Source organism: Lactuca serriola, chromosome 2, assembly GCF_051521515.1.
Source record: "Lactuca serriola cultivar US96UC23 chromosome 2, Lser_US96UC23_V15, whole genome shotgun sequence".
In the NCBI taxonomy this organism is placed as follows: domain Eukaryota; kingdom Viridiplantae; phylum Streptophyta; class Magnoliopsida; order Asterales; family Asteraceae; genus Lactuca; species Lactuca serriola.
Window position 1 is genome coordinate 124420551 of NC_136409.1, and position 13291 is coordinate 124433841.

Here is a 13291-nt window from a genome sequence, read left to right on the forward strand (position 1 = left end):
GTGCAAGTAGTCATTTTAAAGCTAAGAAGTGGAACTACTTGCACCTAAAACAGTTTTGAAAACTAAAATGTTTAAGTTGTCCAAAACAGTCCGTGAATGGAATTGAACGTTTCTGATGAAGGCGGTTAGAAAAGTTTAGTTTTGTTCTTGGTGTTTTACTTGTATTCCCCCCTAAAAACATGAGAAAACATGAAAATGTAGGGGTATGAACTCACCTTGAGTGATTTCAGTAGATAAGTGTTGAAGTAGAGAAGTGTTCAACCCAAGAACACTTGAAGAATCACTTGAAGATTCGAAGATCTAACACAATTATGACGGAGTTTGTGTAAGATATCCATGATTTGAGTAGAAAGAAGTGAAATAATCATAAGGAGAATGGATTTTGCTTACCACATGTGGAGGAAAAACCCAAGATCAGCCCTTGAATCACGAATTCTAGAGAGATGAAGTGAGAGAGAAAAGAGTTTGATCTTTTTGGTGAAACGAGAGAAAATGAGGGAAGTGAGGAGAGAGAATGGTTTGTTCCAGCTCTAAAACGTGGGAAAGGGTGATAATTGAGTGGAAATGACATTGAAGTGACCTAGGTAAGGTGGGAAGGTGTGGCTGGTCATAGAGTGGGTATGGGAGTGGTTGCTTGTGTCATAAGCTAAAGCTAAGTCAACACTCCACCTCTTTGTACTTTACCCACTAGAATGAAGTCGTAGTCGAAACCGGAAAGAAAATAGCTAACAGCGAAGCTTCTCGGAAGGGGGCCGAAGGTTCGGTCCCTTCTGATGCTGGGTCCGAAGCGCAGGCGAGGCATTAGGAAGCGAACCAGGAAGAAGCGAAATAGACCGAAGTGTACCGTACCTTTGGGTTCGGGTGGGCATGCGAGGTTCGGGCCCGAGAGGACCCTTCGGGTTCGATTCTCAGCAGGTTCGGGTTCAGCTCAGGAGGGTTCGGTCCCTAAGAGGACTTTCGGCCCTAAGAGGGGTTTCGGGTCCTTAACAGGGGTTTCGGATCCTCAAGCCCATATTACTCGTTTTTACCCCGTTTCAAGCCGTTTTTGACCCGGTCAAGGATCGGAATGACCCGAATGACTTCAAAAAGTCACGGAAACTTTTGAGAGAGATTTGGGAGAGATTTCACATACTTGGAGAGATTTGGGAGAGATTTGACATTCTTGGAGAGATTTCACATACAAAGAGATATTTGGGAGAGATTTCACATTCATGGAGAGATTTGGGAGAGATTTGACATTCTTGGAGAGATTTCACATACAAAGAGAGATTTGGGAGAGATTTCACATTCTTGGAGATATTTGGGAGAGATTTGACAATTGAGAGAGAGAGAGAGAGATAGAGTGAAAACGATTGAGAGAGGTTTTGTGTCTGACATTTGTGAGTGTCTGGCTTCGCAAAGATAGGTCCATAAACCCTGTTAAGCCTTGTTTAAGGATCTTACACACTCCCGATGAGTATGCAACATTGTTTTATCGGTTTGGCTCGCCACATACCACAGATTTAGGTTAAGGAGATCTAGATGTATGAACTTTTCAATTTATGACTCCTCATTAGAATAGCGAGTTGTATAGAAATTACATAATGTAAATTCTAGTACCCATGGGCAAATTGAGTCGAACGGTTTGACTTGTTGCCTTCGGTTGACTTTGACTTGACCGAAAATTGACGGTTGTCACAAAAGGTCACAAAGATGGTCATAGAGACATACATTAGGGTTTCACCTTAATGTGGAATATATAAGATTAAAATAATTGAAATCCCACTAAATAAGGGATGTATACCTATCAAAGTAAACGTTTGATCCTAATTACCAAGATTATGGATCAGATATATATTCTATATATATATATATATATATATATATATATAGAGAGAGAGAGAGAGAGAGAATATATATATATATATGCGTATAACTATCTAATATACAAATATCACAAAGATCATTAGCTTTACTCTGACGCTGATATGGTTTTGTGTTGGCGCTGGCACTGGTGCTGGTGGTGAGCGTGTAATGTGTTTGACTCATCAGATCCTATGGTGTGACCTTAAAATCTCCTTTATCTAATGATGTCAAAACTAATCTTCAATGAAGTCATCAAGGTTATCATTTGAGAATTTTTCAATTTCAGTTAAGATCTCAGGCTTTAACCACTTAAAGTCATCAAGATGAAGATCTGTTAGACGCTTACTAAGTTCAAAAGAGATCAACACACGATATACTCTTTCTATCTTTTTATGTCTCATACCCTCCAGACAAAGATTGAATAAATTATCAGTGGGAGCATTGGGAAGATCTTCAGTGTGTTGAAAGCACATTTGGTTCTGACTGTCAAGATAGAAAAACCATGTTTTGGTTCCCAAATGAACATGTGATGAATTGGCTCAACACCCATTGGCAACTTGTTTTTGATGTATAGAGTGCCATACGGAAGAAGAAACTTAGTATATTTTGACATTCTGGACCTACTAGTTCTCTCCGATGTGGATGGTTGCAATAGACTAACTGAAGGTACTAAGTTATTCTTCTTGACTTTGTTGATCAGGGTTTGAATAGCCAACTTTACCTCCTGAGAATGAACACCTCTGTGTTTAGAAATTATCTCTTGAATTTTTATCCACTCGATGTAGCCATATTTAACTAGTTCATGAGCGAATATAACTTTAGTATATTCATACTCAACCTTTTTCATGATCAGATACAATTTGAGAGATTCATTATTGGGTTTGGTGCATCTGACTTTGATGATGAGATCAAGTTGGTATCTTCTACCTAGAACATTTCCAAATTTCTTCTGACTGATTCAATCATTCAGCTCAGAGACTCTATTTTGTTTATCAACATCAATATTGAAAAGCTAAATATTGGTCTTTTCAACACAAACCGATGCAAGGTATTGAACAAGTTTGATAGATTGACATTCGTCTTTTGTTGTTCAAACTGAGGCATTATGTTCCAACATAAATTCTATGACCTCTTCAATGGTTATTTTCCAATCTGTAACTAAATCCTCTAAATCAACTGTTAGTTTTCATTTCTTGGGAGGGGGTGCTAAAGAACCACCAGCGGCAGATGAGCTTCCAGCTTCAGTGTTATTTTCTCCCCCTGAGAAGGAAGCCTTCCTTTTTGTAGGATTGAGTTGTTCATCATAAGAATCAATGTCGTTGTTGGTTCCTTGAGTAATCTCCCCTTCAAAATATGTATCAAGGTAAACAACGCTTAAAGGAACAACAATTTATGCCATAAACCCAAAATCAAGAAACCAGCCATACTCATCTGTCTCTGACTGGTCGCCAATTTTTTGAATAGGTTGTTCATCGTCAACGTCTAGGATGGGCTGATCATTGCTCTCTTATTCAGCTACAAGAATTGCTTTTTGATTATCATTCTTTCCTTATTCTGACATTTCAGGATGATATGGAGTTGTTGCAGTCACAAGTGGTTGTTGATTATTCTCCCCCCTTTGGCATCATTAGTTTGGGGAGGAGAGTCATGAGGTGGAGAGGAAATACGAGCAGGGGGATTTAATGATGGAGGAGGAGGAGGTGGAGGTGAATTTGATAATGGAGGTGGATTTGATGAGGTAGGTGGAGGTGTAGGATTACTGCCTAGAGAGTCTTCAATTATCATATCATCATCATCACCTAAAGTCATTGAAAGTTTTATGTCATCTACCTCCTTCTCTACTTTGGACAGTCTTTCTCCCAGAGATTGAGTCATCTGCACCAATAGAGAGAGCTAAGAGAGCACAATAGTTTGAAAGTTGGAACTAGACTCCCCTAATAAGTAGAAGCATTCTGAAGAGGTGTTGGCATTGGACGAAAAGTTGCAACTTGAGGCGAAGGAGACGCTGGTATTGGAGAACTCACATCTTGAATTAGTGGATCAATAGTTTTCATTTGAGGTGGGGTTGATCCTCGTTTTAAAAATATTTTGCAGAAGGAGTTGTGGATGAATTTCAGGATGAGGAGAAGAGATTATGTTGGTTCAGTCTTGCAAGAGGATTAGTGATTCCTTGAAGAGGGGCTTCTCCTGTATCAGTGGCAAATTCATCTTCTTTATCATCAACGTCTTCTTCATCATCAACGCTTTCTTCATCATCATCAACGCTTTCTTCATCATCAGCTCCTTCTTCATTATTATTCTCATTATCCTCTTCTTTAGATTCAGATGATTCAACAACGTAAGGATTTGCAACCCAATTTTCCATATATCGGGTAAGATGCATATCTTCATCATAGGGAGCATCATTGATGATCTTTGATGAGAGAGCTAGAATTAGAATGATGAATCCATGATTGACATTATAATCCTCTTCATTATGAGCCAAAATTAGTCCAAGCCAACGAGGATAAGGAACATATATTGACTTCTTGTTCCCAGTGACACGTTCAATTAGTTGATCAAGGAAGAGTTAAGAAAAATCTAGTCTTTTGTTGCAAGCCATGGATTATAGAATTCATTGCTCAAATAGGTTTAATTATTCTAATCTCCCAGTTTTGTGTCCAAGGCATTTACCAATCACCCCAGATAAGTACTTCCACCCTACACAATAACATTGATGGAAGTTGTATTTGGTTGGGTCATGAGTGTTGCCATGAATGGAAAAGTTATACCTTAATCTTGAACGAATAGACTTGCATTTTTCTTCAGAAGGGGTTTTAGAATAGTTTTCCGATTGGGGAAGACGAAGAGTAGTTCGATTCTTTTTGCATTGATAGTAACCCTAGATTGACCATCTCCAGTGGTTCCAGTAATGGTTTGAGCATTAGAATCAATAGAGCATGAGTAATAGAACTCACATACTTTCTTAAGATAAATGAATATGGGAAATCGCAGAAAGAATATCAAAGAGGGTAGCTCTTGACGTAGTTGGCGAAGTCTTCAATAACTGAGTTCATAAAATGTTTTGGGATAACACTAAAGAGTGCCATGTTGTTTGCTTGAATGAAAATAGGAGAATTGGGAGCATGAGGGCCTTTGACCTTGTTAGCGTTAGGAGAAAACACATAAAGAACCTTCAATATGATGAGAACTTGAAGAAGATGATGGTTGAGAATGCCTTTTTCAAAAGATAAAATCAACTGGTTGAATGAGTTGTTAAAGTGACCAAAGAGATAGAATTTTCCCAGTTTATATGTAAATTTACTTCCCATTTGCGTAATCATGATTGGAGAAAGTGGCGCCATAAAATCTCGTATTCCAAGATATTGTTACATCTTTTAATCGTTATCCAAAAGTTACCATTGATATAAAGGTATTATGTATCAGCAAAACATGGCTTCAATGGCAATAATCATTAGTGGAAGAAATTTGTGTATTAAGGTTATTCTATTAGCATATCAGATTTGTAGTTAGTAATCAAGTAAGTTTGTGATGTCTCCTGATAGAATGGGTTTGAACTATCATTCACTGACATAGTATTGTGAAGTTTCATCAGTGTAGGGTTTCATACGCAAAATCATGAGCTTCTTTTATTAGAAGAATAAAGCGCGAGAATGGGATGATAAGTTTAATACATTCTGGTATGAAATATACCCATCGACATAGAGTGTCGAAGTTTTATCAATGTATAGCTAATACAACGAATCATTAACCTCTTTAATAGAAGAATTGTTGGGAAAGAATAGGTAGGTGCATGCAATACATCACCTGACGTCATATACCCATCGTCACAGAGTTTGAAAATTCTCATCAACGTCTTTTTTCATACGATGAATCATAAAACTCTTAAGAAGAATGATAAGGAAAGAATGAATTGGTGTGTGTTGTAAGCTATGATGTATAGCTTGACCATTCACACATATCTTTCAAGCTCTCATAAGTGTATGGTATGTTACACTGAATCATGAAGCTTTGAAGAAGAATTTAATGGCAAGAAGGGGTTGGTGTGTGTGATAGCCTATGGTACATAGACTAACCATCAACACATATTTATAAACTTTTATCAGTGTGTGGTATATCACAGTGAATCATTAAGTTTTATTGAGAAGAAAATAAGGCGAGATTGGAATCTTTCAATCACGCTGAGGTGGAATCAATATGAATCATAAACAATGTCAGCTAACAAAAAAAAGTGGTTTATCTTCTGTATCAGAGAGTTGAATTGAATTCTAGACTATGAAATTCACCACTAATTCATTTAATATGGTATAAAACATAGAATGATAATAAAACAAAGAAGTTACTCAAACAAGGAAGTTTTCAAAAATCGATAATTGGGCAGCTTTTTTAGAATGATAAAGACCCGATTCCACAAATATTTTGAAATGAATGGTCGTAAGTGAGTTTCCTTTTTCTGAGATATCTGCCCTCAACACTATCTATAAAAGAATAAGCAAACAAGATCAAATATATGAACATAAAAATCAATTTATAGCAAACCGAGAGAGCAGATGCCTTTAATCGTTAAAGTGTTGTAGATTGATTACAAGCTTCATTTTCACCAAGAACAAGACGAAAACATAAATGAGTCTTTGTAACCAATGAGTTAAAAGGATCTGATCTTTGTAACCTTCAAGTTATTAGAGTCACCAAGAAAAGAGTTGAAGGTTCCATACATTTTGATTTGTGATGGAAGATATGAAGAGCACCGTCTTGTTGAAGAGGTATTTGGATCTTTGATGGGATGTGGTGTAGTAGAAGAGAGTTTATGAAAGATAAATGTTTCACACTATCTAGCTTCACTTCATCCCATAGCAACAAAAATAGGCTGACTAAGAAGGAAGAGATTTGTATCCAGAAAGACAAGCTCAAACATAGTTCTCTCCTATCTAGCCTCATCGACATGATACTTTATGTCAATCAGCATGAGCATCAGCGTTAGTGAGAGATCAGTTGGTGCTGAAGAAAAGATGGAGAGCTAGCTTCAACCACCTATACTCAGAAGATGATACACCAAAAGAATGACATGTTGATCCTTTCCAAAGGAACAAATCAGTTAATATCATTATCGAGATGAAGATAGAAGATCCTACGACTTCTAAGGTGAAAGAGATGAACACACATAGGCAATGTTAGTAGCATAACATACAATGTATACTCCTTTGGTCAAATGAAAATTGAAAAGAATTTTTGAAGCATAGAATTCGTAGTAAACTCAAATTCAGCAGCTTATGTTCAAAAATTTTGAGGTAGCAAAACGTAATGTAAAGTCATAAAATAGCATTGTCCGGCACAAGTAAAATTAAAGCATGTAAATATTATTGTCCCTGAGTGCAATGAGCATAATTTTTTTCTTTGAGTCAATAATCTTTCCTTCATTGCAGTCAAAAATAACTTTGTAACCAGTGTCACAAATTTGACTGATATGGGACTAATATGGGACTGACAATGTGTGGCAAAGGGTAACTTGGTGTTAATCATAAATCAATGTAGCATGCCTGGCTAACCGACACATTGATTAGATGGTTTGTAACATTGGGTGTACCAAGCTAATTTGCATGGTTATTCACACTTTGTTTGTGATCCTCGACATCTAAGTCACAAACTTGAAGGGCACACGGAGATTTAAACATGCCATTGAAAAGTTCAATGAATCTCAAAGATCTCGGAATTTCAAACCAATTAAAAATTAATAATCCATTTCGTTTTTCATGGTGGAAATTGGTAAATCGTCATTTACCTACCTTCAAATATTTTACAACTGGATTACGGCGTCCCTCTTCGCAATTGTAAAATATTATGTTGGGTCCTAGCCCTAATATTTCATTTTGGGTGTTATATTAAGGACTTAAATCAACTAACTTGAATTTCTCCCTTTATAGATGTCTAGTTCAGACAACTATGGTCTTCTCGAATCTGTTGAAAAAGGCTTTCCACATGAAGATGATATTCCACAATATCATACTTCACTTCCTCCACCTCCAATTATTCTCCCTAACCTACAAGTTCAAAATTTTGAAATGTTTAAGGTCACTCAAGCCCTGTTGGCTAGCAAACACCAAGATGGAAGGTATGTTTGTGCACATGTCTTGGAGATGAAGTCACACATTGATAGGCTGGGAATGTTAGGAGTCGTTGTGTCGAGGAAGTTGACTGTTGACTTGGTTCTTCAGTCACTTCACGAGTCATATAGCCATTTTGTTAAAGACTAATATATGACAGACCGCGACATGACCCTTATTGATCTTACCTATTTGCTAATTGCTATTGAATAAGCAATGATTTGGCGCACTAGTAATGCAAATTTGATTGGAGAATCTACTTCCCAAACTTCCATGGACATTGACAATGGAAACATTGGAAGTCCAGAAAAGATTTCTCTTTCCAAGGGAAAGGGAAAGGCTAAGTTTGAGATAGTCCCGTGTACCATTCCCAAAGAGTCCATATGTTTCTATTGCCAAGAGAATGGGCATTGGTTGCGAAGCTGTCGTATCTACCTGAAGGATCATAAGAATGGTAAGGTCAAAAAAGTTTGACTCTGCTTCAGGTAAGTCCACTATCTAACTCTATTAAGTTCCTATCTGTAGATTCTTAATACCTGATGTGATAAGATTACATTTTTATGTTTTGTAGGATCAATGGAAGCTTAAAGGAAAAGCATGCAGAATTTGATCGCGAAGAGATGAATTTCGATCGCATGGTTCGAGGATCGGATTTTGAGCTGCTGCTTAGGAGTTATGATATATTGCTTAGAAATTTGTAATATCATATTTTTCATATGTAATTGCATTGTAAGGAAAAGTTTTTCCGCATTTTATAAATAAATTAAAATTTTGATTTTATCTTATCTTATATCTCCTTACAATGGCATTTGTGGAAAATTGATGTTTGTATTTTTAGCAATATGAATTTGATTCTTTCGTTCGTGGTAGTGTCTAAATTTACCAAATAAGGAAAGATTCTCATCACCCAAGTTTCAGTTGGATAGAAACTTGGAATCATGCACTTTTATTGTATGATGAATGAGAACATTCATCTTTGGGAAATTAAGACTAATTCCTTGTTCACATGTATATGGGAGTCAAGTGGATCGGGTACACTTGGTTGTGTGTTGGTCAGGTCCACCATAAAGAATAATAAGACTATACGCCATGATTTACTAAAGTTTAGTAAATATGGTAATGCTTACAAGACTAAGTATAATTTTGAGTCATTGAAAAGTCTCAATGTATAGCAGGACGAATAAGAAGAATCAAATTAGGCAGAAAGATAAAAGTTCCTCCAATCTAAAAAGATGGGAGTGTACTTGAGTATCGTGTTTTATGACCATCTTATTGATTATGAAAACCATATCACAATTGATTCTCTAAAGTTCACTTGTATGGCCAAGAAGAGGAATCAGGGATTGCTGAAATGGTTAAATCAAAAGGTGAATCATACTTCATTCCAAAATCAAATCTTAGAGTCATACTTCAACATTGTATATTGAGTGACATATCAACAAATGTAGAGTAAAATGTTTTCTTAATCTTGTACATTTGAAATTGGTAAGTTGTAATTTTTTGGATAAAACACAGATCAACTAAGACCGATTGGCAATAGTGTTTGTCTTGATAAGAAATCGCACTAACTCTTGAATATTTGTTTGTCATGTAATGTTCTTGATAGAGAAAAACTTATATGTCAAGAGGTCAGTGGGAGTCTTAAAGATCTTGAAAAGTTTTAAGAACTAATCAAGAGTAAACCTATTGTTAATCACTAGCACACGACTTGAGGTTTATAACCTATCGTGTTGACATATTCTTATTGTGTGCCCATTTCAGTTAAAGTTTACTATGCATGTGAGTTCTATGAGTTATCAATTGTTTGAATTACAACCTGGAAGAAATGGTAGGCCCTTGTGCTTCCAGGTGGCAAGGAATTAAGATTGAAAAAGTTCAGTCCATATGAGTTTGGATTTGTCACTAACCTTGTCTTATGATTATGGTTATAACAGTTTCACTTGGATAGGAACACATACACCATAAAATCTAAGTGTCATAAAGTTTCTCTCCAATTCATGAAAATGATTGTGAGGAAACATTTTCACTAAGTAGATTTTAAGGAGATAGCATTTGTGATATTTGCATTCTCAAATTCAGTTATGATTACGGCATCCCTCTTCATAGTTCGAATTTTGAGAAATAGCAAAAGGTCTAAACATTCAGAACTTATTGTTGTAAGTTCTGAAATAGTTTAGACACACATGTGAGCTATCTTAGGAAAGGTGTATGACTTTAATAGGCTTAGATAAAGACTTATCAAAGCATCTCGTATCAGAAATCTAAACTTTGGTAACATAGTCAATAAGTATTGATTTCTAGAAGTCCAGCTGATTTTGGATACATGTCAAAGCTAGTGGGAGCATAAGTGTTATGCCAGTAAGATAATGATTATTATGCTAGTGGGAGCATAATTATTATGGTAAGTGTTGCAGGTTAGCAATGTTAATTATAGAAAACAAAGTTTTCAATATGCAAAGTTGTAGGGTTGAAAAGTTGTTTTGCTATAATTTAGGGAGAGGAACTTATACTTCATTTTTCAATTCTAAAAGGTTAGATTGGGAATTTTAATCAAATTTAGTCAAAGACATATATGAATGTTATATTGAAAAGATTCGACATAAGGAAATTCTATATATGGAAATGTTGGTTGCATTCTCAATATTCGATTATGATTATGACATCCTTCTTCATAGTTCGAAGTTTGAGAACATGGCAGATAGAAATATTATAGCAAAAGACTGATCAAGTATCATGTCTTTATGTAAGACATTAAGAATCGTGTCTTACATGCTTCAGATATAGAGTCGATTGCATATGCTATATTATTCATGTGTTCTAATTTTCCAAACGCCTAGGGCATTAAGAGGGAAAAAGGACTAGAACTAAATATGACTAAAGTGGTTAAACAACTGTCAAGGATAATCTAAGGTTCATTAAGGATTGGTTGCTTATGGATAGTTAGAAGTATAGTAATGAATGAACCATATTGATATAATTATGAATAGATAAGATTCTATTAAGAATGGATAGTCATATGACAATTATGGAAAATTTTCCATAATGGGAGTTGGGTATCAAGAATATATTAGTAAGTTAGAAACTTTTATACAAAGAAGGATGTTCAAAGGAATGTACTTTGAATTTGAGACTCCATCTCCATGGAATTGTCTTGTAACAATCTCCAAAGGAATGTACACTTACAGATTTGCATAATAGTTTAGAACTAACACATTCTAATAGTGGCAAGAATTTGGTATTCTTACACTTAAAGATTTGGAATTGTGAAATGAGTTTAATTGGAAATCAAATTGATTTATTTCACAAATTAAGGACCATTGGTAAACATAGTGTGCATGCTTGGAGCATGGGATAACTATTGTTTTAATTCAAGTATTAAGTTGATCAATCGAAACATTATACAATGAATAATGAGTAATCAATCTGGTGATTAAATAAAAGGTGTTTTATTTACGCTCACAAGTTTTGGGGCAATATAGGATTAGTATTATTCTTGTGTTCACATTGCATTTTTTGAATTCCTGAATAATAAGATTATTCAAACCATCCACAGTCGATCATACTTTGGAAGTAGGTATGAAAGAAGACTGTCATGAGTTGGCTTGTAAGAATGTCTAAGGAGTTAGGCATAGCAATAGGTTTGCTACACCATTCATGAGTACTTATGAAATAAGATTTGAGTATTGGATCAACCCGCACTCACTTGAATCACTTCATGGAATTTATCTTGAGTGATCATGAGACGATAATATCATATAAGTCTTCAAACCAAGATATATGAGCTGTTGACTACAAGTTGGTTATGCATTGATGGAACGAAAACACATCAGTAACTTGATGTTATAAAATGTGTCGTTGTGCATGATTTGAGGAGTAGTTAGTACAAGCATATAATGTCGAACTTTATCTGTTCGCTTTTATCCTAAGAGGATTAAAAGTGATATCTTGGGCCCCTCGATGATTCTGTTTTGACTATGTGCCAGGCCCAATCAGAACTAAATTGATGTGTTTAGTTATGTTCTATGTTAGACGAATCGAAAATCGGGAAACAAACTGTTGGACAATAAGTATGACATTGTTTCATGTATTTGTCTAGCGGTTATCTTGAGAACAGAGGATTATATGATCCCTTACCTGAAGGACGTGTCACTAACTAGGTCAGAGTTCGACAACGGCTTTTGAAAGCTTACGATTGCTAACTCAGATCCTAAAGTGCATAAGCAGTAATAGTTATTAGACTTATCCAAATGGGAGACTGTTGGATTTGGTGTCTAAGCCCATAACTATAACTTGTATGTACTTGAACCAATTGTAGCATGGTCCTTTTGGGTTGCCTTCACCAGTGCAATTTGATAGGATGAATGTTGAGAATACGGTTACTTATGGTTTATTAATATATTACAAGTATAATATATTAATATGGAATTATTTAATTAGTATTGATCAAGAATTAATTTATTATTTTTGTGATCAAAAGAGACTAATTAAATATATGGGGATTGATTATGTAAATCAATCATTCTTGTAGTGTGTGCTAATGATCTATCATTATGGGCTAAACTAATCCATGGATAGTCCATGGAGGTTAAACCAATCATTCTTAGCTTCCATAAAAAACATAGAGACTCAACTTGGGAAACTAAGAACACTTGTTAACGAGAGGTTACCACCTAGAAATCCCGGCCTGAAATCACAACCTCATGTAATGTCAATTTTAACTGAAGAAGAAGTTCATTCTGAGACATTTATGATCCATGAAACAGCCACTAAAAAGGCCTATTTGTATTTGGAAGAAGAGAATCCCGAAGATAAAAAAAACAAAATATGGATCATATTCTGATTATTCACCACATCGTGGTGATCTTACCATGTTGTGGTCATTGGCAAATCAAAATTTTTCTCCTTTAAATTTATATCAACATCCTTTACCATTCCCGTCTCAAGCCCTTAAGCATAATTTGAAGCCGAAACTAAAGAGGTTCATGGAACAAGTGTTATCACTTTCAATCAATGCTTCATTCCTCTAATCCATGGCCAATCTTCCTAAGTTTACCAAGGATGTGATAACTAATTGAAAAGAGTAGGAAAAAGCATCAACCAAAGTGCTTACCGAGTTATGTTCACTTGCAGTCATTAATAGGTTGCCAATCAAAATGGGAGATCCGAGCCAATTAACTTTGCCTTGTGATTTGAAAATTCTAGTTCTATAATTTCTTTATTCGATTCGCGGAAAAGCATCCATCTTATGCCATATTCTTTCTACAAGAAGTTCAGTCTACCAAGGATCCAAGACACAAAGATGACACTTAGAATGACAGATCACACGATCAGTAATCCATGTGAAA